Source organism: Ranitomeya imitator, chromosome 3 (genome assembly GCF_032444005.1).
Source record: "Ranitomeya imitator isolate aRanImi1 chromosome 3, aRanImi1.pri, whole genome shotgun sequence".
Lineage (NCBI taxonomy): Eukaryota > Metazoa > Chordata > Amphibia > Anura > Dendrobatidae > Ranitomeya > Ranitomeya imitator.
Window position 1 is genome coordinate 389,044,846 of NC_091284.1, and position 23,007 is coordinate 389,067,852.

Sequence of the window (23,007 nt, forward strand, 5' to 3'; positions counted from 1 at the left end):
GGCTACTTTGGTTTCGCCGTTTTTCTGCAATTCTGGTTTCCACCCTCGTTTCTCTTCAGGGCAGGTTGAGTCTTCGGACTGTCCTGGTGTGGATACTGTGGTGGATAGGTTGCAGCAGATTTGGACTCATGTAGTGGACAATTTGACTTTGTCCCAGGAGAAGGCTCAACGTTTCGCTAACCGCAGGCGCTGTGTGGGTCCCCGACTTCGTGTTGGGGATTTGGTTTGGTTGTCATCTCGTTATATTCCTATGAAGGTTTCCTCTCCTAAGTTTAAGCCTCGTTTCATTGGTCCATATAGGATTTCTGAGGTTCTTAATCCTGTGTCTTTTCGTTTGACTCTTCCAGCTTCTTTTTCCATCCATAACGTGTTCCATAGGTCATTGTTGCGGAGATACGTGGCACCTGTGGTTCCATCTATTGATCCTCCTGCTCCGGTTTTGGTTGAAGGGGAGTTGGAGTATATAGTGGAGAAGATTTTGGATTCTCGTGTTTCGAGACGGAAACTCCAGTATCTGGTTAAGTGGAAAGGTTATGGTCAGGAAGATAATTCCTGGGTCTTTGCCTCTGATGTCCATGCTGCCGATCTGGTTCGTGCCTTTCATGTGGCTCATCCTGGTCGGCCTGGGGGCTCTGGTGAGGGTTCGGTGACCCCTCCTCAAGGGGGGGGGGGGTACTGTTGTGAATTCTGTGGCCAAGCTCCCTCCTGTGGTCGCGAGTGGTACTTCGGCTGGTTCTCTCTATGAGCTTCCTTTGGTGGATGAGTGTTGTGAATTCTGTGGCAGAGCTCCCTCCTGTGGTCACAAGTGGTACTTCGGCTGATTCTCTCTATGAGCTTCCGTTGGTGGAGGAGAGTGGTACTGCGGCTTCTGAGTTTCCTTCCTCAGGTGATGTGGTGAAGTCGTTAGGTGCTGCTCTATTTAACTCCACCTAGTGCTTTGATCCTGGCCTCCAGTCAATGTTCTAGTATAGGACTTGCTTCCTCCTGGATCGTTCCTGTGGCCTGCTGCTCTGCATAGCTAAGTTCCGCTTTTGTTATTTTTTGTTTGCAGTTTTTTTCTGTCCAGCTTGCTTGTTTTGTTTTTCTTGCTTGCTGGAAGCTCTGGGACGCAGAGGGTGTACCTCCGTGCCGTTAGTCGGTACGGAGGGTCTTTTTGCCCCCTTTGCGTGGTTATTTGTAGGGTTTTGTGTTGACCGCAAAGTTACCTTTCCTATCCTCGCTCTGTTCAGAAAGTCGGGCCTCACTTTGCTAAATCTATTTAATCTCTACGCTTGTCTTTTCATCTTATCTCACAGTCATTATATGTGGGGGCTGCCTTTTCCTTTGGGGTATTTCTCTGAGGCAAAGTAGACTTATTTTCTATCTTCAGGCTAGCTAGTTTCTCAGGCTGTGCCGAGTTGCATAGGGAGCGTTAGGCGCAATCCACGGCTGCTTCTAGTGTGGTTGGAGAGGATTAGGGATTGCGGTCAGCAGAGTTCCCACGTCTCAGAGCTCGTTCTATGTTTTTGGGTTTTTGTCAGGTCACTGTATGTGCTCTGACTTCTATGTCCATTGTGGTACTGAATTACCTGGTCATAACAGTACTGGAGGCCCAAAGTCCTAATGATTCTCAATAGAGGGAAAAAAGAAGTTCTGAGACCATTTTTTTTTCTTTGCACTGTGTTTTGCCTTTTTTTTTCCCCTAGACATTTGGGTGGTTCAGGACACAGGTGTGGACATGGACATTCAGGGTCTGTGCTCTTCAATGGATAATCTCGTTATAAATGTACAAAAGATTCAAGATTTGGTGGTTCAGAATCCTATGTTAGAACCAAGAATTCCTATTCCTGATTTGTTTTATGGTGATAGAGCCAAATTTGTGAATTTCAAAAATAATTGCAAACTGTTTCTGGCCTTGAAACCTCGCTACTCTGGTGACCCAGTTCAACAAGTTAGAATTATTATTTCTTTTTTGCGTGGCGACCCTCAAGACTGGGCATTTTCCCTTGCGCCAGGAGATCCTGCATTAAGTAATATTGATGCGTTTTTCCTGGCGCTCGGATTGCTGTACGATGAACCTAATGCGGTGGATCAGGCAGAGAAAAATTTGCTGGCTCTGTGTCAGGGTCAGGATGAGATTGAAATTTACTGTCAGAAATTTAGAAGGTGATCCGTGCTCACTCAATGGAATGAAGGTGCGCTCGCAGCTATTTTCAGAAAGGGTCTCTCTGAAGCCCTTAAGGATGTCATGGTGGGATTTCCTATGCCTGCTGGTCTAAATGAGTCTATGTCTTTGGCCATTCAGATCGGTCGACGCTTGCGTGAGCGTAAATCTGTGCACCATTTGGCGGTATTATCTGAGCATAAACCTGAGCCTATGCAGTGCGATAGGACTTTGACCAGAGTTGAACGGCAAGAACACAGACGTCAGAATGGGCTGTGTTTCTACTGTGGTGATTCCACTCATGCTATCTCTGATTGTCCTAAACGCACTAAGCGGTTCGCTAGGTCTGCCACCATTGGTACAGTACAGTCAAAATTTATTTTGTCCGTTACTTTGATCTGCTCTTTGTCATCTTATTCTGTCATGGCATTTGTGGATTCAGGCGCTGCTCTGAATTTGATGGACTTGGAGTATGCCAGGCGTTGTGGGTTTTTCTTGGAGCCCTTGCAGTGTCCTATTCCATTGAGAGGAATTGATGCTACACCTTTGGCCAAGAATAAGCCTCAGTACTGGACCCAGCTGACCATGTGCATGGCTCCTGCACATCAGGAGGAAATTCGCTTTTTGGTGTTGCATAATCTGCATGATGTGGTCGTGTTGGGGTTGCAATGGCTACAGGTCCATAATCCAGTATTAGATTGGAAATCCATGTCTGTGTCCAGCTGGGGTTGTCAGGGGGTACATGGTGATGTCCCATTCCTGTCTATTTCATCATCCACCCCTTCTGAGGTCCCAGAGTTCTTGTCTGATTACCGGGATGTATTTGATGAGCCCAAGTCCGATGCCCTACCTCCGCATAGGGATTGTGATTGTGCTATCGATTTGATTCTTGGTAGTAAATTTCCAAAAGGTCGACTGTTTAATTTATCTGTACTTGAGCACGCCGCTATGCGGAGTTACGTGAAGGAGTCCTTGGAGAAGGGGCATATTCGCCCGTCATCGTCGCCATTGGGAGCGGGGTTCTTTTTTGTGGCCAAGAAGGATGGTTCGTTGAGACCTTGTATAGATTACCGCCTTCTAAATAAGATCAGGGTTAAATTTCAGTACCCCTTGCCGCTGTTATCTGATTTGTTTGCTCGGATTAAGGGGGCTAGTTGGTTCACCAAGACAGATCTTCGTGGTGCGTATAATCTAGTGCGTATTAAGCGAGGCGATGAATGGAAAACTGCATTTAATACGCCCGAGGGCCATTTTGAGTACCTGGTAATGCCATTCGGACTTGCCAATGCTCCATCAGTGTTTCAATCCTTTATGCATGACATCTTCCGAGAGTACCTGGATAAATTCCTGATTGTATACTTGGATGATATTTTGGTCTTCTCGGATGATTGGGAGTCGCATGTGAAGCAGGTCAGAACGGTGTTTCAGGTCCTGCGTGCTAATTCTTTGTTTGTGAAGGGATCAAAGTGTCTCTTTGGTGTTCAGAAGGTTTCATTTTTGGGGTTAATTTTTTCCCCTTCTACTATCAAGATGGACCCTGTTAAGGTCCAAGCCATCCATGATTGGACTCAGCCGACATCTCTGAAAAGTCTGCAAAAGTTCCTGGGCTTTGCTAATTTTTATCGTCGCTTCATCTGCAATTTTTCTAGTATTGCTAAACCATTGACCGATTTGACCAAGAAGGGTGCTGATGTGGTCAATTGGTCTTCTGCTGCTGTGGAAGCTTTTCAAGAGTTGAAGCGTCGTTTTACTTCTGCCCCTGTGTTGTGTCAACCAGATGTTTCGCTTCCATTCCAGGTCGAGGTTGATGCTTCTGAGATTGGAGCAGGGGCTGTTTTGTCGCAGAGAAGTTCTGGTTGCTCGGTGATGAAACCATGCGCCTTCTTTTCCAGGAAGTTTTCGCCTGCTGAGCGAAATTATGATGTTGGCAATCGAGAGTTGCTGGCCATGAAGTGGGCATTCGAGGAGTGGTGTCATTGGCTTGAAGGAGCTAAGCATCGCGTGGTGGTCTTGACTGATCATAAGAACTTGACTTATCTCGAGTCTGCCAAGCGGTTGAATCCTAGACAGGCTCGTTGGTCACTGTTTTTTGCCCGTTTTGACTTTGTGGTTTCGTACCTTCCGGGCTCTAAAAATGTGAAGGCGGATGCCCTGTCTAGGAGTTTTGTGCCCGACTCTCCGGGTTTATCTGAGCCGGCGGGTATTCTCAAAGAGGGAGTAATTGTGTCTGCCATCTCCCCTGATTTGCGGCGGGTGCTGCAAAAATTTCAGGCTAATAAACCTGATCGTTGCCCAGCGGAGAAACTGTTTGTCCCTGATAGGTGGACGAATAAAGTTATCTCTGAGGTTCATTGTTCGGTGTTGGCTGGTCATCCTGGAATCTTTGGTACCAGAGAGTTAGTGGCTAGATCCTTTTGGTGGCCATCTCTGTCGTGGGATGTGTGTTCTTTTGTGCAGTCCTGTGGGATTTGTGCTCGGGCTAAGCCCTGCTGTTCTCGTGCCAGTGGGTTGCTTTTGCCCTTGCCGGTCCCGAAGAGGCCTTGGACACATATCTCTATGGATTTTATTTCAGATCTTCCCGTCTCTCAAAAAATGTCAGTCATTTGGGTGGTTTGTGATCGCTTCTCTAAAATGGTCCATTTGGTACCCTTGTCTAAATTACCTTCCTCCTCTGATTTGGTGCCATTGTTCTTCCAGCATGTGGTTCGTTTACATGGCATTCCAGAGAATATCGTTTCTGACAGAGGTTCCCAGTTTGTTTCGAGGTTTTGGCGAGCCTTTTGTGCAAGAATGGGCATTGACTTGTCTTTTTCCTCGGCTTTCCATCCTCAGACTAATGGCCAGACCGAACGAACCAATCAGACCTTGGAAACATATCTGAGATGCTTTGTTTCTGCTGATCAGGATGACTGGGTGTCCTTTTTGCCTTTGGCTGAGTTCGCTCTTAATAATCGGGCCAGCTCGTCTACCTTGGTTTCGCCGTTTTTCTGCAACTCTGGGTTCCATCCTCGTTTCTCTTCAGGGCAGGTTGAGTTTTCGGACTGTCCTGGTGTGGATACTGTGGTGGACAGGTTGCAGCAGATTTGGACTCATGTAGTGGACAATTTGACTTTGTCCCAGGAGAAGGCTCAACGTTTCGCTAATCTTCTCGTCATATTCCTATGAAGGTTTCCTCTCCTAAGTTTAAACCTCGTTTCATTGGTCCGCATAGGATTTCTGAGGTTCTTAATCCTGTGTCTTTTCATTTGACCCTTCCTGATTCTTTCTCCATCCATAACGTATTCCATAGGTCATTGTTGCGGAGATACGTGGCACCTATGGTTCCATCTGTTGATCCTCCTGCCCCGGTTTTGGTGGAGGGGGAGTTGGAGTATATTGCGGAGAAGATTTTGGATTCTCGTGTTTCAAGACGGAAACTCCAGTATCTGGTTAAGTGGAAGGGTTATGCTCAGGAAGATAATTCCTGGGTCTTTGCCTCTGATGTCCATGCTCCCGATCTTGTTCATGCCTTTCATATGGCTCATCCTGGTCGTCCTGGGGGCTCTGGTGAGGGTTCGGTGACCCCTCCTCAAGGGGGGGGTACTGTTGTGAATTCTGTGGCAGAGCTCCCTCCTGTGGTCACAAGTGGTACTTCGGCTGATTCTCTCTATGAGCTTCCGTTGGTGGAGGAGAGTGGTACTGCGGCTTCTGAGTTTCCTTCCTCAGGTGATGTGGTGAAGTCGTTAGGTGCTGCTCTATTTAACTCCACCTAGTGCTTTGATCCTGGCCTCCAGTCAATGTTCTAGTATAGGACTTGCTTCCTCCTGGATCGTTCCTGTGGCCTGCTGCTCTGCATAGCTAAGTTCCGCTTTTGTTATTTTTTGTTTGCAGTTTTTTTCTGTCCAGCTTGCTTGTTTTGTTTTTCTTGCTTGCTGGAAGCTCTGGGACGCAGAGGGTGTACCTCCGTGCCGTTAGTCGGTACGGAGGGTCTTTTTGCCCCCTTTGCGTGGTTATTTGTAGGGTTTTGTGTTGACCGCAAAGTTACCTTTCCTATCCTCGCTCTGTTCAGAAAGTCGGGCCTCACTTTGCTAAGTCTATTTCATCTCTACGTTTGTCTTTTCATCTTATCTCACAGTCATTATATGTGGGGGCTGCCTTTTCCTTTGGGGTATTTCTCTGAGGCAAGGTAGGCTTATTTTCTATCTTCAGGCTAGCTAGTTTCTCAGGCTGTGCCGAGTTGCATAGGGAGCGTTAGGCGCAATCCACAGCTGCTTCTAGTGTGGTTGGAGAGGATTAGGGATTGCGGTCAGCAGAGTTCCCACGTCTGAGAGCTCGTTCTATGTTTTTGGGTTTTTGTCAGGTCACTGTATGTGCTCTGACTTCTATGTCCATTGTGGTACTGAATTACCTGGTCATAACAGATGAGAGTGGTACTGCGGCTTCTGAGTTTCCTTCCTCAGGTGATGAGGTTGAGTCGTTAGGTGCTGCTCTATTTAACTCCACCTAGTGCTTTGATCCTGGCCTCCAGTCAATGTTCTAGTATTGGTCTTGCTTTCTCCTGGATCGTTCCTGTGGCCTGTCTATCCTGCATAAGCTAAGTTTTGCTTGTGTTATTTTTGTTTGCTATTTTTTCTGTCCAGCTTGCTATATTGGTTTTTCTTGCTTGCTGGAAGCTCTGGGACGCAGAGGGAGCACCTCCGTACCGTTAGTCGGTGCGGAGGGTCTTTTTGCCCCCTCTGCGTGGTTGTTTGTAGGGTTTTGTGTTGACCGCAAAGCAATCTTTCCTATCTTCGGTCTGTTCAGTAAGTTGGGCCTCACTTTGCTAAATCTATTTCATCTCTGCGTTTGTATTTTCATCTCAACTCACAGTCATTATATGTGGGGGGCTGCCTTTTCCTTTGGGGTATTTCTCTGAGGCAAGCTAGGCTTATTTTTCTTTCTTAGGGCTAGCTAGTTTCTCAGGCTGTGCTCGAGGCGCATAGGACTGGTCAGGAGCGCTCCATGGCTACCTCTAGTGTGGTTGGATAGGATTAGGGATTGCGGTCAGCAGAGTTCCCACGTCTCAGAGCTCGTCCTATGTTTTTGGTAATTGTCAGGTCACTTTGTGTGCTCTGAACTTCAAGGTCCATTGTGGTTCTGAATTACCTGTTCACAACAGTAATGCTGCACATGGCCCCATACAGATATTTGCCCCATATAATGCTGCACATAGCCCCATACAGATATTTGCCCCATATAATGCTGCACATGGCCCCATACTCATATTTGCCCCATATAATGCTGCACATGGCCCAATAAGATGCTCCATACAGATAATTGCCCCATATGCTGTTGCTGCGATTAAAAAAAAAAATGACATACTCACCTCTCAGGCCCCCGGCACTTGCTATATTCACCTGCTCCCCGTTCCACCGCCGACCGCTGCTGTGTCTTCCCCATCTTCTGCACTGACGTTCAGACAGAGGGCGGCGCGCACTAATCGCGCCCTCTGACCTGCGCGTCACTGCAGAGGATCCAGCGGCGCCGACGGTGGGACGGGGAGCAGGTGAATATCGTGCACTGAGTTATACTCACCTGCTCCTGATGCAGTACCTGCACGTCTGTACCCTGGCGCCGGCAGCTTCTTCCTGTATTGAGCGGTCACATGGTACCGCTGATTACAGTAATGAATATGCGGCTCCACCCCTATGGGAGTTGGGTCCATATTCATTACTGTATTGAGCGGTACCATGTGACCGCTCACTACAGGAAGAAGCTGCCGGCGCCGAGGAACCAGGGATGTGCAGGGACCGCCCCAGGAGCAGGTGAGTATTATTAGACAGCTGCCGCTCCCCCTCCCCTGCCCACCTCTGGTTACGACTCGAGTATAAGCCGAGAGGGGCATTTTCAGCCCAAAAAAGTGGGCTGAAAATCTCGGCTTATACTCGAGTATATACGGTAATTGGTTTTGAAGATTGCAAAAAATCATCCTAAAATAAGAAAAAAATAAAAAAAAACTAAGTAGATAACTAATACAGATGAAGCAATCCCATAACTAAATAATTTTAAAGGTGCATTTACACTGCATGATTATCATGAAAGCATCCCTAGGGAGACTTGTTTCACTATAATCGTGCAGTTTAAACTGGCTGTCGATCTCCCGACGAACAAACAACATGCTCATTTGTTGGATGAAATTCTCTTTGGTGTTGCAGATCGTTCAGTGTACATCTAATGCACAGTTTCCCTGTGTAAACAGGTGATTACACGGTCACCAACCGACAAACATTTACCAGTTGGCAGTCTTTTAATGACGTAAAGTCAGCTAATGTAAGCAAAGTTTTATTAGTTTTATTGGTAGACAGCAATAGCACAAAAAGAGGACTTAAAAATCCTCCAAAAATTCAAAAACACAGCAAAAAGTCAGAGATGCTTACCTGCCCAGGCCTCCAAACAAATGGATATTGCATTTGTTTGGAGGCCTAGTTTTATTGATAATCACTGTTTATTCTGTGGATAAAGGACAAGTCTTGACTCTCTATCTTAAAATGCCTGTCTAGTGCAATAGCAGCACGGTACACAGTTGCACTCCCAGCCATACCCATGGTATTCACATGTTTGAGTTTTTTCACGGACTCTGTCAGAGCAAAACTTACGGAGAGACATGACCCTTTTCTCCAGTATCAGCGATGAAAAGTGATAGTATAAATCTATGGGGCCATGAAAAACATGCGGCACACAGATGGCATCAGGGTACAATCTGTGTGCTGTACGTATTGAACATTGAAAGGGATAGGAGAAGCTTTATAATTTATTTATCCATCCGTGAAAAACTCTGATAACACAGTGATGGTAAAAACATACACAGACCATACACTGATAACACACTGATCCTAAACACTGGTGACACTGGTACCATTTTTTCATATACATGTTTAAACACGCTCATGTGAATGAGGCCTTAGACTGGTGATGGCAAACCTTTTACAGACGGAGTGCCCAAACTGCAACCCAAAACCCACTTATTTATCGCAAAAAAAACAACTTTGCAATGTAACCTGAATTCTGATGTTTTAGTTTAGTAAAAACAACTCATAGATTAACATCTTTTGTCTGTCGGGCGTCACACTAGGCGTAGGTCAATACGGACCGTTTTTTACGGCCGTCATACACAGTAATTGTCCCAAAACACTGTTCCGTATTCAATGCGAGGATGCGATTTTTATGCACAAATTTATCCGTGTGTCATCCGTATGGCTTCCGTACAGCGATTTTTTCTCGCAGGCTTGCAAAATGGACATATCATGGATCCATTGGCTCAAATATTCTTAAAAACATATATACAGTCTATGTACAGTACAGACCAAAAGTTTGGACACACCTTCTTATTTAAAGATTTTTCTGTATTTTCATGACCATGAAAATTGTACATTCACACTGAAGGCATCAAAATTATGAATTAACGCATGTGGAATTATATACTTAACAAAAAAGTGTGAAACAACTGAAATTATGTCTTATATTCTAGGTTCTTCAAAGTAACCACCTTTTGCTTTGATGACTGCTTTGCACACTCTTGGCATTCTCTTGATGAGCTTCAAGAGGTAGTCATCGGAAATGGTCTTCCAACAATCTTGAAGGAGTTCCCAGAGATGCTTAGCACTTGTTGGCCCTTTTGCCTTCACTCTGCGGTCCAGCTCACCCCAAACCATCTCGATTGGGTTCAGGTCTGGTGACTGTGGAGGCCAGGTCATCTGGCGTAGCACCCCATAACTCTCCTTCTTGGTCAAATAGCCCTTACACAGCCTGGAGGTGTGTTTGGGGTTATTGTCCTGCTGAAAAATAAATGATGGTCCAACTAAACGCAAACCAGATGGAATAGCATGCTGCTGCAAGATGCTGTGGTAGCCATGCTGGTTCAGTATGCCTTCAATTTTGAATAAATCCCCAACAGTGTCACCAGCAAAGCACACCCACACGATCACACCTCCTCCTCCATGCTTCATGGTGGTGGGAACCAGGCATGTAGAGTCCATCCGTTCACCTTTTCTGCATCACACAAAGACACGGTGGTTGGAACCAAAGATCTCAAATTTGGACTCATCAGACCAAAGCACAGATTTCCACTGGTCTAATGTCCATTCCTTGTGTTCTTTAGCCCAAACAAGTCTCTTCTGCTTGTTGCCTGTCCTTAGCAGTGGTTTCCTAGCAGCTATTTTACCATGAAGGCCTGCTGCACAAAGTCTCCTCTTAATAGTTGTTGTAGAAATATGTCTGCTGCTGGAACTCTGTGTGGCATTGACCTGGTCTCTAATCTGAGCTGCTCTTAACCTGCGATTTCTGAGGCTGGTGACTCGGATAAACTTATCCTCAGAAGAAGAGGTGACTCTTGGTCTTCCTTTCCTGGGGCGGTCCTCATGTGAGCCAGTTTCTTTGTAGCGCTTGATAGTTTTTGCCACTGCACTTGGGGACACTTTCAAAGTTTTCCCAATTTTTGGACTGACTGACCTTCATTTCTTAAAGTAATGATGGCCACTTGTTTTTCTTTACTTAGCTGCTTATTTCTTGCCATAATACAAAATCTAACAGTCTATTCAGTAGGACTATCAGCTGTGTATCCACCAGACTTCTGCACAACACAACTGATGATCCCAACACCATTTATAAGGCAAGAAATCCCACTTATTAAACCTGACAGGGCACACTTGTGAAGTGAAAACCATTCCCGGTGACTACCTCTTGAAGCTCATCAAGAGAATGCCAAGAGTGTGCAAAGCAGTCATCAAAGCAAAAGGTGGCTAATTTGAAGAACCTAGAATACATGACATAATTTCAGTTGTTTCACACTTTTTTGTTAAGTATATAATTCCACATGTGTTAATTCATAGTTTTGATGCCTTCAGTGTGAATGTACAATTTTCATAGTCATGAAAAATATTTAAATGAGAAGGTGTGTCCAAACTTTTGGTCTATACTGTATATATATATATATATATATATATATATATATATATATATATATATGTCAGTGAGACACAAATATATATATATATATATATATATATATAGTTAATTCAGCGCTAGATAACAGACAAGCCGGTAATTCAATTGCCAGCTTTTCCTATCTCCTTTACAAACCCGACAGGATATGAGACATGGATTACATACAGTAAACCATCTCATATCCCTTCAATTATTACATATTCCTCTTTAGTAATGTAAGAAGTGTCTTTGTGTCAAATTTGGGGTCTCTAGCTATTAAATTAAAGGGTTAAATCCCCGAAAAAATTGGCGTGGCTCCCACGCAATTTTCTCCGCCAGAGTGGGAAAGCCAGTGACTGAGGGCAGATATTAATAGCCTAGAGAGGGACCATAGTTATAGGACCCCCCCTGGCTAAAAACATTATCTGCCCCCAGCCACCCCAGAAAAGGCACATCTGTAAGATAAGATACGCCTATTCTGGCACTTAGCCTCTGTTCCCACTCCCCTGTAGCAGTGGGATATGGGGTAATGAAGGGTTAATGTCACCTTGCTATTGTAAACTGACATTAAGCCAGGTTAATAATGGAGAGGCGTCAATTATGACACCTATCCATTATTAATCCAATAGTACGAAATGGTTAATAAAACACACCCACATTATTAAAAAGTATTTTAATGAAATAAAGACACATGGTGTTTTAATATTTTATTATACTCTTAATCCACCTGAAGACCCTTGTCACCTGAAACAAATTTAAAAAAACAAGCAACAATATTCCATACCTTCCGTCGTTACAGTCTTGTCCCACGCTGTAAATCCATCTGAAGGGGTTAAATCATTTTACACCCAGGAGCTCTGCTAACGCAGCCGCCCTTGCCTGTAAAACTTGGTGAATGAATGGAATGCATGGGAATGTACTATAGTTACCTCGAGTCGGGGTGACGCGCCCTCTGCTGGATGAACTCATTTGAACTCGAGCGTGGAAAAAAATTCTGAAAAGTTCCCAGGCTCGAGTTCATATGCGTTCATCCAGCAGAGGGCGCATCACCGTGACTCGAGGTAACTACAGTACATTCCCCTGCATTCCATTCATTCACCAAGTTTTACAGCTGCATTAGCAGAGCTCCTGGGTGTAAAATGATTTAACCCCTTCCGATGGATTTACAGCGTGGGACAAGACTGTAATGACGGAAGGTATGGAATATTGTTTTTTTTTTAACTTTGTTTCAGGTGACAAGGGTCTTCAGGTGGATTAAGAGTATAATAAAATATTAAAACACCATGTGTCTTTATTTCATGAAAATACTTTTTAATAATGTGTGTGTGTTTTATTAACCATTTCGTACTATTGGATTAATAATGGATAGGTGTCATAATTGACGCCTCTCCATTATTAACCTGGCTTAATGTCACCTTACAATAGCAAGGTGACATTAACCCTTCATTACCCCATATCCCACTGCTACACGGGAGTGGGAAGAGAGTGGCTAAGTGCCAGAATAGGCGCATCTTACAGATGTGCTTTTTCTGGGGTGACTGGGGGCAGATGATGTTTTTAGCCAGGGGGGGGTCCTATAACCATGGTCCCTCTTTAGGCTATTAATATCTGCCCTCTGTCACTGGCACCAATTTTTTCGTGGATTTTACCCTTTAATTTAATAGCGAGAGACCTCAAATTTGACACAAAGACACTTCTTACATTACTAAAGAGGAATATGTAATAAAAGAAGAGATATGAGACGGTTTACTGTATGTAAACCATGTCTCATATCCTGTCGGGTTTGTGAAGGAGATAGGAAAAGCTGGCAATTGAATTACCGGCTTTTCTGCCATCTAACGCTGAATTAAATAAATAAATATATATATATATATATATATATATATATATATATATATATATATATATGTGTCTCACTGACATATACAGTATTTAGATATATATATATATATATATATATACCCCTATACTATGTGTACACATTTATTCTACCTATTCTATTCTATTCTGTCAGCGTGATTTTACTGTACACCGCGCTGAATTGCCGGCTTTTCTATAGAACACCGCTGCGTATTTCTTGCAAGTCACACGCATGGTCCGTGTGTAATCCATAATTTTCTCGCCCCCATAAACTTTCATTGGCATATTTTTTGCGCAATACGCTGACAAACGCAGCATGCTGCGATTTTCTACGCACGTAACATACCGTATATTACGGATGCGTAATATACGGCAGATAGGAGCTGCCCCATAGAGAATCATTGGGCCGTGTGTAATGCGTATTTTCTGGACGTATTTTCTGCGCTCATACGTTCGTAAAACTCGCTAGTGTGACGCCGGCCTTAAAAGTAAAACACAGTAACAGAACTTTTATTGAAAGTAAAAAGTTTGCATTTGGCATGCTTTTCTGGAAGGTACTCTGGAATAGGTACTATTCGGAAGTCACTTTGTGTTGGATACTCCCCAGAAGGCATTGTATACTGACTTTTTGGCTTCAATAAAAGTCACTCTGTGGTCTCTGGCTAGACAGGGAGCAATAACATCTCATACTTAGTCACCTCAGGTCTTAGTGATTAAAGGGAACCTGTCACCCCCCAGGCGTTTGTAACTAAAAGAGCCACCTTGTGCGGCACTGATGCTGCATTCTGACAAGGTGGCTCTTTTAGTTCGGGTCCCTGGCACTACTGAAATAATCTCTTTTGAAATTTGTTCCTCATACCGTGAAATCGCCACGGGGGCAGGTCTTTTCCCCCGAATCCAGACGCCTCACAGTCGTCAATCATGGCCTCTGTGCGCCGGCACCGCCTCTTCCTTCAGTGGCGTCTCTGGCGCCTGCGCTGTTATTTTTTTTTGGGGGGGGGAGCATGCGCAGTTGCGCTGGCCTTCAAACTTACAGCGCAGGCACCAGGGACGCTAATGAAGGAAGATGTGGCGCCTGGCGCGCAGAGGCCATGATTGATGGCTGTGAGGCGTCTGGATTCGGGGGGGGGGGGGGGGGAAAGACCTGCCCCCCTGGCATGTCTGCAGGTTTTTCACACTGACACATGGTTTGTGTGAAAAACCTGACATGTGTGCACAACCATTGATTACAGTGGGTATGCAAGTGTCCGTATTTGGACCCCTAAAAAACGTACCGCATACTGACACAAAAAAACGGATGTGTGAAGGGGGCCTTAGACTCTACTGCAGTACTCTCCATACCCAATGGCCGCAGTACTGTGTTGCAGGGGGAGAAAGTGAAAGGGACACAGTGTAAATCCCCTAAATCAGGGCTGCGACCCCTTTTTATGCTCAACAACTGTGTTGGATAATAACAGATGACATGGATTCTTTTTGGCATTAGTTTGCATGTGATGTTAAGTAACCTAACCTAGAAATGTGCTCCTGTCTTATCTGTTCATGTTTATGAAAGCTCATTGTTTGGTTAAAAATATGTTAAAATGGTCTAACTAGCCCATAACATCTACAGTATGGCTTCATTCAGATGTCTGGGTTTTTTTTTTTTTGCCTTTTTTCATATATGCTTTTCAAAAGCTAGGTCAGATTTTCATCAGTATTCAGTCATTGAGCCAGTTTTTACCATCAGTGATTTTCTTCAATGCCCCCCCAAAATATTCAAAATTTCTTGTATGGATTACATGGTTTGTGTGCATGATTTTTATCTGGGACTAGGATTAAAGTGTGGACATTTGAACAGCAATTGGGAGAATGAGAATGAGACCTCTGAATGAGGTCTATGGAAAAGTTCACGTGTCAAGAGAATTTTTGACATTTCTGCGATTGTCCAATTCATTGAATGGCTAATGCCTAAATCTTTGCACATAGTGCAGCATTTAGAAATTTCTGGATATTCCAGTGGTTTCATTAATTGGGTTATTGACTTCATGAAAAAAAAAACAGGACAATTGTGTTTGTAATGGTGTTTTGGGAAAGACTGTCCTGCATTTCCATGAAGGGATACGATACCTTTTTTGGCACTAAAATACAGCTCCCATGTGTAGCCACGTTACATAAGTGTGAAAATCCCTGAAGGAAATATATCTCTATAAACACAATTTGTTTCCAGTGTCTTGTGTGAGAAAAAGCACAACTGAAGTAGAATCCCTGCTGTTCCATTGTGCATATTTTGCAATTAGTTTAATCAACCCACAAAATTAATTAACGGATTGTGTCTATAGGGATTTAAGAAGCTGCAAATAAATTACCAAGGAAAGCTGAAGTCCACAGAGTACTTATTGGGTTACTTTGCTTATATACGATTGAGCGATTTAGCACCAATAAGCATAAATACCTATATCACTAATACACTATTCTCAATTCTTCATTAACAGCTGCTGCCTTTCAGATTTAAATTTTTCATTATTTCTTTGCAAAGCGAGAGTCCCAGGAGTTTTAGACTCTAAACTCCCTACTTTTTACCCCGTTAAAGAGTTGATTGTGACTTGTAGGATCGCTACTTCCAACAGGTGGCGCTATAGAGTTTAAGTCCTCTTTTTCTCAGAAGAGGCAATTTACATACTTTTTACCCTTAACAGTTTTTGGACCACAGTGTAAGTAACGAGAGAGTTGTTTATTAATATCTTCCCAATGCAACTTCTGTCATGAGTTTAGGGCAATAAGTAAAATAAAGTTTAGACAATGTGTTCCTGAGGAATGTTTTCCCCAAGCAGTGAAGGCGCCCCTCTCCTACTGTCTCCATGCTTCACTTCAATTTCTCCCATATGAGTGCTTTTATTAATAAAATAAATCTTGTCTCTGCCCACTCTCACATACTCCATTCCTGTTATATTTATAAAAAATTAATGGTGTAGTGTCCTGTCCCTTTTAACTGTTTCCCTATGCCCTATTTCTGTACCAGCTCCTTGGTACAACCCCATCTTCTCCCCGTGATGCCAGTGTCCTTCACCTGCTTCTCTGTGCCAACGCTTAGTACTGCTTAATTCTTCACTTTAATGCTCCCATTTAGTGTAAATCATAATATCTGCTATATAGTTCTACACTTTCAAGCTCCGGCTTAGTGCAAATCATAGTGTCTCATATATATTCTTCACCTCCATTCCTCCGCGAAATTATATCTGTTATATAGTTCTTCTTTGCTTTCATGCCCCCACTTAAGGTACCGTCACACTGAAAGATATCGCTAGCGATCCGTGACGTTGCAGCGTCCTGGCTAGCGATATCGTTGAGTTTGACAGGCAGCAGCAATCAGGATCCTGCTGTGCCATCGTTGATCGGCGCAGAAAGTCCAGAACTTTATTTTGTCGCTGGACTCCCGCCGTGTGTGACGCCGATTCAGCGATGTCTTCACTGGTAACCAGGGTAAACATTGGGTTACTAAGCGCAGGGCCGCGCTTAGTAACCCGATGTTTACCCTGGTTACCAGTGTAAACGTAAAAAAAAAAAAACACTACATACTTACATTCCGGTGTCTGTCCCCCGGCGCTGTGCTTCTCTGCACTGTGAGCGCCGGCCGGCCGGAAAGCAGAGCACAGTGGTGACGTCACCGCTGTGCTTTCCGGCTGGCGCTCACAGTCAGTGCAGAGAAGCACAGCGCCGGGGGACAGACACCGGAATGTAAGTATGTAGTGTTTTTTTTTTTTACGTTTACGCTGGTAACCAGGGTAAACATCGGGTTACTAAGCACGGCCCTGCGCTTAGTAACCCAATGTTTACCCTGGTTACCAGTGGACTTTGCATAGTTGGTCGCTGGAGAGCTGTCTGTGTGACAGCTCTCCAGCGACCACACAGCGACGCTGCAGCGATCGGGATCGTTGTCTAGATCGCTGCAGCGTCGCTAAATGTGACGGTACCTTTAGTCTAATCAGAAGATTTAGTATCTAGTTCTTCTTCACCTCTGTGCCCCATTCTCGTCCACTTGTGACTCCATGCACCTTGTGCTCTTCCAGTTCCAGTCTCCTTCCTTGGAAGAAAAGAAAGGGAATGGGGGAAAGCACAAGGGCCAGGGTGGAGAGATAACTTTACTGAGCTACCCGAGTGCACGGTAAACTTGTCTCTAACCCTGGCCCTTCTGCTTCCCCTTCCTCTTTTCTTCCGTGGTTTCTGTATGGAAAGCTGCATTATTTGACTCGCATCTTCTTCTGTCATTTTGTACTGCAGCTTATAGTAGAACTAACCACACAATTTAGATAGGGGCTGTAAACCCACCATTATTTGTAACTTTAAAGACAAATCTATAATAGATGGAAATGGCATAAAACAGAAACATGTGACAACAATACAAGATGTCTTTAAACTACATTGAACAAAAAAACCTGAAAAGCTGCAAGTGTTGGAAAACAATTTCACATGTATTTTTGGTTACAATTAGCTATTGTTAATATATTCCTATTACTTTAGTTACATAAGGCAAAAGTGTTTTTTTCTGGAAGTTTTTTTCCAACTTTAGGGTGACTTTCAGAAGGTTAAATTATATGTTAATGTTTTTTTTTCTACAGATGGTTCACATGCCGTAGCCATTACTCTACACTAATGAATACAGGTTAGAACATTGAATGTCTGGCGTAATTGCTTTGTTGATGTATAATGAAATATTCAAAGAGACACAGATGAAGTGTTTTAGCAGTCAATAAGGTTAAAAACAATTAGAACAATGGCTGCTTAGGGGATAGTTAACTTTATTAACAAAACAAAGAAAAAATTAATAGGAATTCCATTGCTAGATTTGATTGAAATACTGTATACTAGCATTTTTTTTAAACTATTGCTATTATTGGCCATGCTTAGCTGTGGAAGCATAATGCCATTTAGGATAATGGTGGCTTCTTATGTGGCCTTTGAGCCCCTTTAGGCAATAGAGTTTTGGTGTGACTGCTCCTTGTGCACCCCCAATAACTATGTCCATGATAACCTGCAGGATTGTTGAGGTTTGGAAATTACCAGGATGTTTTTCTCATGCTCCAACTCCAGCATACAAAATTTGCAATAAAAAAACACAAGTAGTCTAATTTACTTACCGTAATAGGTGCAGAAATTCTGCAACATCACAAACTCACCAATGGCTTGGGAATGTAGCCTTAGGGTCAGGGCTGAGAACATTCTGTTATGTGGAGTGAGTCAAGTTATATACACCTCAGGTCGGGGTCACACTTGCTAGTGCAGCCGCACGCTACGGTCCCGAGTGTCGTGTATTGATGTGAGAGACTTGCGCGAGTTTCTCGCATTGCACTCGCAAGTGTGACCTCGGCCTTAGCCTCACAAGCTTACTTCACATTATCAGGAGCAGGATTGGTGCACTCTGAACTGGAGCTTGGAATAGATCTTGATCATGCGCAGTACCTCCACCTCAACGCACTGCGCATGATAGAGGTGTTGTGGATAGAGGTGTTGCATATGTAAGATTTCAGAATAGTCTGCTCTAATGTTACCATACCATGGGACAATCAATCAAAAGAGAATGGGTGTTTTGACAAGGATGATTTAGACCGTCTGCGAGAATGCTGTAGACTCAGGGTATGTGCACATGCTGCGGATTTTGTTGCAGATCCGCAGCAGTTTTCCATGAGTTTACAGTACCATGTAAACCTATGAAAAACAAAATCCGCAGTGCACATGCTGCGGAAAAAAACGCGCGAAAACACTACGGTGTTTATTCCGCAGCATGTTAATTCTTTGTGCGAATTCTGCAGCGGTTTACACTTGCTCCTCAATAGGAATCCGCAGGTGTAAAACCGCAGGTGAAATCCACACAAAAAAACGCGGTAATTCAGCAGTAAATCCGCAGTGCGGATGTTGTCCTTGCAGATGTTGTCCTTGGTGGGATTTGAACCCAGGACCCCAACACTGCAAGGCTACACTGCTAACCACTGAGTACATAAATACTCTATGTAAGTTTCTGTATATATATATATAAAGCTGTAGTACAATGTCATTTTCTGTTAAGGTTAGAGTTGTTAGTTTTTATTTAAAATTATCAGGAGAAAGATCCATCAAAAGTTGAGTTTTTGGTAGATATTGATAATCTCGAAGGGCTGCACTAGATCATAGGAACTCACCGAGGAATCTTTATTATACTGTACAATGCATCCAAGCTGAGCACAGACCATCAGACTACCATGAACTAAAATTCTAATTTTCCGCAGGAGCACGGAGGAATGGTTTGATATATGCACTTCTCCATTTTGCAAATCTTTTTGCATAGATTCATAATAAGACCCATAGTGTTCCTATTTTTTGCTCTAAAAGCATTATTTCTAGGTGAAAATAAGATGCCTCGTGAGCAGCACACAGTTACACTATGTGTCTACGAACCATAATATGGACCAGGTCAATAAGCAAATCAATGTCTTTGTATATAGCTACTATGATTTATTTCCATAGATTGTGGCTTGCGACCATCTAAGGGGAATGTGGCTCTCCATATATAAAAGGATAGGATATTGGGCTCTTCTACATTAACAGTAAAAACTTATAAACATATCTTACTGCAAAATCAGCAGGAACTACCTGGGTAGTCAGTTGATACCCTTTCTTTAGCAAGCTTGTTGATTATATACATTTAGATACATTTTAATAAATTGAGGACTCTACACTGACATCATAAATGGATGTGTGAAAGCTTTCGCTTCCTGCCTGTGTAATTTTTGTATGTTATTACAATCCTGAGTATAGCTTCAGTTATGCATTATCCATTCCAGGCCACAAAAAGTGTACGTTCAGAGCTCAGGGAAAATCAGTATACCCCCTTTGAAAAGTAACATTTTAATTAATATCTTACTGAACACTAAAACTATTTCCAAAATTGTGACAAGGCCGGTTTCACATGTCCTGATATTCCTGTACCAGAAAAAACTGTATCAGAGATGTGATCATCTGTGTGTGTAATACTTGTGGCAACCGTGTGCTGCCTGTGTGCCGTACACGGACAGGCTCCATGGAAGAAGCACTACAGTAAGCGCTGTTCCCCGCCGCTGGGTGCTGAAGATGGCTCTCATCATTCTCCCCTGCTCTACTGGCAATCAGTGCGAGCAGGGGAGAATGAGGTGAGTTATATTCAAATGATAACAATGACAGCAGGCGGCGATTGATGGGACTATTACTCCCATCAGCCAATTGCAGGCGGTGGCTGATGACAATATTCCTCACCCGCAGCCTGCGCTATAAGTAAAATAAAAAAATTGGCATGGGATCTCCTGTATTTTCTATAACCAGCCAGGCAAAACTCACAGCTGGGGGCTGCAACTCTCAGCTGTCATCTTCAGCAAGGTTGGTTATCAAGAATAGAGGGGTATCCACACTGTTTTTTTAATTATTTAAATAAATTTAAAAAACGGCGTGGAGTCCCCTTCATTTTTGACAACCAGCTTTGCTAAAGCTCACAGCTGGGGGCTGGTATTCTCAGGCTGGAATGGGCCATTGATATTGACCAGCCCAGCCTAAAAATAGCAGCCCGAAGCCGCCCAGAAAGGGCGCATCCATTAGACGCGCCAATTCTGGCGCTTTGCCCGGCTCTTGCCACTTGCCCTGTAGCGGTGGCAAGTGGAGTTCATATTTGTGGGGTTTATGTCACCTTTGTATTGTCTGATGACATCAAGCCCACAACTTAGTAATGGATCGGTGTCTATAAGACACACCGGTGATAACCTTGATGACATCACCACTGGTCAATGAGGCTGCACTCGCAGCAGCTCACTCACCAGTGGTTCTCAGCCTGGACGGTCGAATCTTGGCACCGTCCAGGTAGAAAACTATTCCCCAGACATGGGTTACAGCATGGGACAGAACGATGGATAGGTGAGGGATACTGTTGTTTTTTATTCTAGTTTTATTACACTAGATGAGGGATTCAGTGGAATTAGGCATTAGGTGAGTATAACTGTGTTTGTTATTTTTAAATAAAAATGGAAAACTGTGTTTTTTTATTTATTTAACTGTGTATTTGATTTATTTCTAATAAAACACTTTATTCTTGCTGTGTGTTTATTTACCAGTTACCTATAGGAATAGTAATGGATAGGTGTCTTATATAGTAGATGCCTCTCTATTACTAAGCCATGAGCTTTATGTCACCTGACAATACAAAGGTGACATCAATCCCGCAAATATGAACCCCACTTGCCACCACTACAGGGCAAGTGGGAAGAGCTGGGCAAAGCACCAGAATTGACGCATGTAGTAGCCCTTTACCAGCCTTAGAATACAAGCCCCCAGCTCTTCGCTTTAGCAAGGCTAGTTGTCAAAAATTCAATTATTTAATTAAAAAAATACGGCATGGGGACCTCTCTATTCTTGACAACCAGCCTTGCTGAAGCTGACAGCTGATGGTTGCAGCCCCCAGCTGTTAGTTTTGCCTGACTGGTTATATAAAATATAGGGGAACCCATGCCGGATTTTTTATTTATTTATAGGTCAGGTGGCGGGTGATGAATACTCCCTGCTGTCACTGTTATTAGAGACAGCAGGCAGCAGCCACCGCCTGCTGTCATTTTTCTCACTTGAATATACAGTAACTGTCATCATTCTCCCTTGCTCTCGCTGATTGCCGGCAGAGCAGGGGAAAATGATCAGAGCTGTCTTCAGCACCCGGCTCCGAGGAACAGCGCTTACTGTAGCACTTCTTGCCTGGAGCCCGTCTATGTGGTATTGATGCGGCAAACGGTTGCAACACGTGTGCCGCAAGTATTACACATACTGACACTGTCATCTCAGGTACCGTTTTTCTGCAGTATCATAACCGGTCTTATTAGGAAATCCAATCCAACAAATGTGATGTTTTGGTCTGTAATGTAGACCCTCATCAGACTAAGGCCACATTCCCACGTTCAGTATTTGGTCAGTATTTGACCTCAGTATTTGTAAGCCAAAACTAGGAGTGGGTGATAAATACAGAATGGGTGACGTGTTTCTAATATACTTTTGCTCTGATTGTTGCACTCCTAATTTGAGCTTTCAAATACTGATTTAAAATACTGACCAAATACTGAACATGTGAACGTGGCCTAAGAGTGCTATAAAAAAAGAAACCAACATAACATAAGAGACTGTAACAACAGAAGCTAATAACAAGGGAAGGATGATATATATATATATATATCAGTGGGTTATTACAGTCAGGGCTCAGAGAATTATCAGGGTTGTATAGGGCGCTGATCACACAGATGTAGTCCACAGCGTCTGACTTACAGCTTGCTAGTGCATTATTTTTGTGACCTGTGCTGGTAAATACTGCTGGCTTTTTTCTGCTACTTCTTTTTAATTTTTTTTTTGCCTGATGACTTGAGTTTTTGCTTTTAACTCCAGTATATCGCTTAATTTTACTGAAACTAATAATGTGCCAAGGGCAATGTGCACTCAGTGCCACAGACTATTATCACCAAACAGGGTAGGATTAGTAGAGGAGACACTGGGAATTGCTGAAGTACATTCTCATAACTCAGAAGGGTGAGAAATATTTAAATCCTGCGTCACCTGCTTGGGATTACCATGAGCCTCTTGAAGAAATGGCAACCCCTTTGCCAAGAGCAGATCTAGGAGACAGACATTCAACTAGAAACCTTCAGATGTCTGTCCAGGGTGCTGCTTTTCTCAGTTTGAAATAGATAACAGATCCCAATTAAAAAAGAAGGTAACCTCATGAGATCTTGGCCAGCTCACAGCTAGCTCTGCTTGCAACTTAATACTAGTACTGCTCACTTAGCCTTGGGTGGAAACAAACAGGATAGTGTCTGCACAGTTTTGAAAAGCTGAATATTACACCTCAGTGACATGACACAAATATATAGAAGACCACCATCAATCTGATAAAATGGTGAACAATTGCCAGGCAAGAGGTCTCATACAGCCTAAAACCTGTACATGTTAAAATATCAAAAGCAGTAGCAGCATTCTGAAGTGTCACTGCATAGGAGCACAGCTACACGCAACCGTGTAATTTTGGAAGCAGAGATTCTCCATAGAGAAGGCACAAA

General features: G+C 43.5%; 1 protein-coding gene across 3 annotated transcripts in view; it reads left to right on the forward strand.

Annotated features, from left to right (window-relative positions):
• The window catches only part of KCNQ4 (potassium voltage-gated channel subfamily Q member 4), a 358,115-nt gene that overhangs the window by 163,071 nt on the left and 172,037 nt on the right, over positions 1–23,007 (forward strand). The gene's annotated exons all lie outside the window — the stretch shown is intronic.